Source organism: Hippopotamus amphibius, chromosome 9 (assembly GCF_030028045.1).
Source record: "Hippopotamus amphibius kiboko isolate mHipAmp2 chromosome 9, mHipAmp2.hap2, whole genome shotgun sequence".
NCBI lineage: Eukaryota > Metazoa > Chordata > Mammalia > Artiodactyla > Hippopotamidae > Hippopotamus > Hippopotamus amphibius.
In genome coordinates, this window is record NC_080194.1 from 134,429,075 (window position 1) to 134,434,443 (window position 5,369).

Here is a 5,369-nt window from a genome sequence, read left to right on the forward strand (position 1 = left end):
GTATCTGCAAAGCGCAATAAAATGAGATATGCGAGGTTCACAACAAGGCAAAACCCACCTACGGTGATAGATGTCAGATGTTGTAACTGGAAGGGTAGGAGGCGATGGGGGCTTGCGGGACTGATGTTCTGTTTCTCAATCTGAGTGCCAGTTACACGGGTGCACTCACTTTGTGGAAATTCACCAAGCTGCATACCCACAGGGATGTGTACTGTTCTGATACAAAGCATACTTCCATGAAAATTGTTTTCTTTTTATCTTTAATTATGGTAAAATACACATAATAAAATTTACCACCTTAACCACTTAATTGTGCAGTTCAGGAGTAAAAAGTACAATCAGTGAGTTTTTGAATGGTAGCCAAGTATACTCAAGAGGGCCGGGAGACCTGTTTTATTTGTTTCAAGCAGCGTGACAACTAACTGGGCTCTTTCTAATTACCATGTTGGTGAGTTGCCTTAAAAATCAGAAAAAAAAAAAAAAAAAGGCAAAAAATACAACGAAAACATAAAAGGACACAGGAATTTCCACTATCGGGAACCCTAGTTAATCTAGGACTAAAAATACACACAAGATCAAGCACAAACATTCCGTCTCTGTCCAAAAAAAAAGGAGAGAAAGGCTGAGTTGCTTCCCATGTCTTTGAAGTCTCTGACAGCCACGATGTGCAAAATCTGCTTTGGTCCAAAGAAAGAAGGAAAAGGAAAGAGCAGCTTGGCTTCACCCTAGCGCCGTTTCCCAGAGTGTTTTCCTTGGAACCCTAATCCCTTGTCATATTTGGGGCGGGGGTGGGCCAGGATTCAGGCGAGTTGAGACCCTCTTCAGAAATTGATTCTGTGGTCAAATCCGTGTGAAAAGGGCTACACTTTGCCACCGCACCCCCCCACCCCCCATCATTAAGAGGGAGAACTCTTGGGATATCCGAGGTCCTGACATCTCAAAGCTATTTCAGCCCCATGGCTCTCCAAAACAGCCACAGACCTCTTTTTCCACCAAACACTGATTAAATCCCACAGATTTGCCCTTGAGAAAGTGTGGTGAGCCTAGGAAATTAATATTCCTAATGTTAGTAATCACCGCTGCCGCCCTATCTTATTGAGAGCCAGCTATCACCTCATTTAATCCCCTCAAACACGCTATATGAGGCGCCACTACCTCTGGTTTACAGAGGAGGAAACTGAGGCACAGAGAGGTTTAAGTAACTTGCCCATCATGGCACAGCTAGTTATGGTGGAATCTGAATAAAGATATATTTTCAAAGTGATCTTTTCTGCTTTGTCTGCCTTCTTTGAAATAGAGAACTTGAGGACTGAAAGAAATACAGGCACACATGGGACACACTTGGATCAGCCTTTGGCAAATCAAAGGCTCCAGATAACTTGGTTTTATTGCTACAAGGATTTGCCTCAGCGTGCACCCGGAGCCTTGAGTTTTCAAAATTTGGGGTAGTGGACAATCAGGTAAAAAGTGTCAGGTCAGGCATTCGGTGAGGCATAGGGGGGAACGAAAAGCAGTTTGCAAGACTGCAGCAGGGACCGGAGAGCACAGCCCTAGTGATGGAATTCTCCACGCGCTGAATGGAAGGGAAACTTGGTCTGCAGCTCCCTGCTGCGGTCCTTAATTTGGTCCTTAATTTAGAGCTGGGTTTCTCAACCGGGGCACTCTTGACATTTGGGGGTGGATAATTCTTTGTTGGTGGGATGGATGGTGGGTGGGGGTGCGGGGATGAGAGGAGGGTGACCAGCAGGCCAAAAGTGTGGGGGGCGGATGGGGGGTACTGTCATGTGCACTGTAAGGTCATGTGCACTGTGAGGCTATTAGCAGTATCTCTGGTCTCTACCCAACAGATGCCAGTAGCACCTTCCCCCAAAGTTGTGACAACCAAAGATGTCTACAGACATTGCCAGATGTCCTCTGGGGGGAGAAATTGTCCCAACCAACCTGGAATGCCAACTGTAGAAGTCATAGGAGTAGAGTGTGAGCACATGAGAGCAGACAAGAGACAGATGCCCAGACAGCCAAACCTCAAGGAGACTCCCCATCCATGTGGCTTCTTCCCCTCAAGCCCTCCTCCCCCACCCCACCCCCCACCCCGCCCCGTCCAATGTCCTGCATCAGCTCTGAGAGCTGAAAGGACACCTTCAGGATCATTACATAGGACTGATGGATGCTACATCCAGCTCATAAGCAAGGGCTGCTCTCAAAGTTTTGATAGAAGCAAAGGACTCTGCCACTGTTGGCATTAGCAATGTCTGACACAGCCGAGTGTGTGGGCTCCGTACACATCCCGGCTTCCTCGCCAACAACACAGCTTCATTCTTTGAGCACAGACAAGCTGTTTGTTAGCCTCTGTAAGACCACAGGGTTACAAATTCCTGTTCTGTGCCAAACCTGCTGGGTGACTCTGGGCAAGTTACTCTCCCTCTCTGGGCCTTGTGTTTTTCATTTGGGGAAAGAAATATGGAGGGCTGGCTAGCTCTAATATTTTATGGTATCTGTGATTCCAAGCAAAAGGGTTGAAGTTGAACCAACTGAGAATGTTTAGCTATTTTAGCTTGTTTTAGCATCAGTTTTATTTTCCCCAGGGGAACTCAGGGGTAAACGATCTTGCCTCTTCTGCTTCTGTATTAATGAAAAATGAACAAAATACCCCAGAGCCCAAACAGTAACAGGATTTGCACATCACCAGGCCTAGTTAACCGGTTCCCTCAGTATTCTACTGCTAAGATTTTGGACCAGAGACACCAACCCAAATGTCCCCAGGGTCAGGTGAGCAATGCATAGTCACCCAGGCTGGAGGTGGTAGACAGAGCCCTCTGGTGCTGCCTAGAGAGCGTGGCAGCTTCTTAACTCCCGCTGGGGTCCCTGAGTGAGAACGTGGGCCCTGCATTGCCAGATTTCCAACAGACCCGGAAGTTTGCGTTTAGGTACGAAATGCCACCCCTAAAGTTAAATCACTGAGCGTTTCAAATGCCATGCAGCCAAAAAGAAAATCCTCTGGGCCTGATCTAGAACACAAACCACCAGCTGGCAGGAAGTCTGCAGAGGAGAAACTAGTTCAAGGTCTGGCCCAGGTGTGGGAGGAGCCAAAGTGGAGAGGGAAACAGGAAGGGGGGTGGGCCCCAGAGGCACCAGATGTCCGGGCCCCAAACTGTCCCCACAAATGATCGGGACTCTAAATCTGCCATTAACAATAGGCACAATTATCACCGGGCCCTTTCTATTCATGGAATATTAGGATATACATCATCTCAGTATGTTTCCTAAGTATTCGGCAAGATGGGCATTATTTATTGTTTCTATAAGACTATGGAGGTCCCAGAAAGTAAATAAAATGAAAGGTCTTTGCTTGTAGAAGTTGGAGCCAAGATTTGAACCCATATCTGTGTGACCTCTGATCGACTTTAGCAGAAAATCTCTCCCTTGCTTGGACTTCCTTGCATGGACTGGTCCCTGTGCCATTCCCCCACCAGCTGCACCCACTTCTGACATCTGCCTAACTCATTTGAATACTAACTGTTTTTAAAGTGCCTCCAGAAGGAAGTTCTTATAATCAGTAAAGCTAAATTATTTTTTCCTCCCTACCAAGAGAACTTGGTGAGCAAGAGGTCTGGTGGCTCCCATGGAGGATGGTTCGAGGATGGAGAGGACTGGCCATTTCTGGCCCTAAAAGCCCCATTGTGTCTTGTGTCTTGCAACTCTGGCTTAGCACGGCTTAAAAGAAAGGTAGTCTCCTGTGCGCCCATCTGAAGTTTAAATTTACAATGTCTTTAGGGGACTGTTTAGCAATATCTATCCATCTTAAACGAGCATGCTCTCTAACTTAGCAAATTACATTGCTGGGAATTTATCCTACAGATAAACTCATATAATTAAACATAAATAGATACACAAAGGTGGTCCCTGAAGCCCTGTTTATATGGTGGAGTGAAGCTGGTATGTTTCAATAAGAGGTTGTTTCAGTAAAATGCTATCTTTCCATATAACAGAATATTATGCAGATGATAAAACACCACAATGTGCTGATATAGAAAGATGCTGAAGATGTGTAATTAAGTGAGAAAAAAAACACCTAATTTACAATGCCAATGTTTGTGTAAAAAAGGAAGATCTGACATAGAAAAGTTTTGGAAAGATGCACAAGAATACACTAACAAAGATTATATCTAAAGATGGGGAAGAGTGGAGAGGCAGGGAAGGAGAAAGAGGGTCAGGAATTCTACCCGGAGACCAGGGAATGGCTGTAACGACCCCCAGTGGTCTCAGACACCAGCCCCTCACGAGATTCTGTATCATTTGCTGCACGCTTCACCAGCAGAGGGAAGGAAGGTCAAGCCTGCATGAGTGAGCAGGAGGGGAGCCCTACGGCCCTTTCTTTGATGAGGGACTTTAATGAGGGCTGTTCCTCCTTAACCCCCGAATCGCTGATGCAACTCAGAGATACCTGACGTCCCCCTGCGGGATCAATGGGCAGAGCTAGTTTCCTTCGAAGTCAACTATGTTCCTGACACAGGTGAGGAAGTGTGTCTATATTATAGTAGAAGATTCCAATCACCACCTTTACCTAAATAGGAATTGAGTTCATGAAAAGAGATTACACAAAAGGAAAATTCTCCTTTACGGAAAGATTGCACCATAGCGTTCCTGGTTCTGCCAAGTACCTGCTGGGCTACACTGAGCAAGATCCTTAAGGTCTCTGGTCATGTATGTTATAAATAACCATCCACAGAAGCTCACCAGGGGCCAGACACTGTGCTAAATCCTTCATATGCCCGATCCCCTTGAATCCTCCCAACAGGGCAATCCCTTAGGCTCTGCAGCTAGAAAGAGCTAGATTTGTAGAATCTTGTTTTCCTCATAGGCTAGTTGAGCTATCTTGGCAAGTTAGTCAGACTCCACGTTTGTAAAACAAGGCCAATAATAATAGCATCCACTCCAAAGTGTTGTTGTGAAGACTTAGTTACACGATGCCTGTAAAGGGTTCAGCATATTGTCTGGCAAAAGTGCTCAACTAACATTAGCTGTTGTTGTTGGCCCCATTTTACAGATGGGAAAACTGAGGTTTGGGAAGGCCAACATGGATGATTTCTAAATTTGCTTGTGACATTCTTGAATTCTGGTGGATTTTAAATTGGATGTGGTTTCCCAGAAAAATCTAAGGTGTACCCAATTTTAGAATTACATGGTGGTGCCTCCGAGCATAAAATCCAACTGTTTGGATTCAATATGGTGAGGAAAGAAGACAACTTTCCCACCCCAAAAATAAAACTTCCAGCTAAGAGACAGTAGGAAAGGGAATCCCCCTTTCCTCCCAGATGTCTTCTCCTCCAGACTCCCCGACTTGTTCCCAAACTGGAAGGACAAGGGCT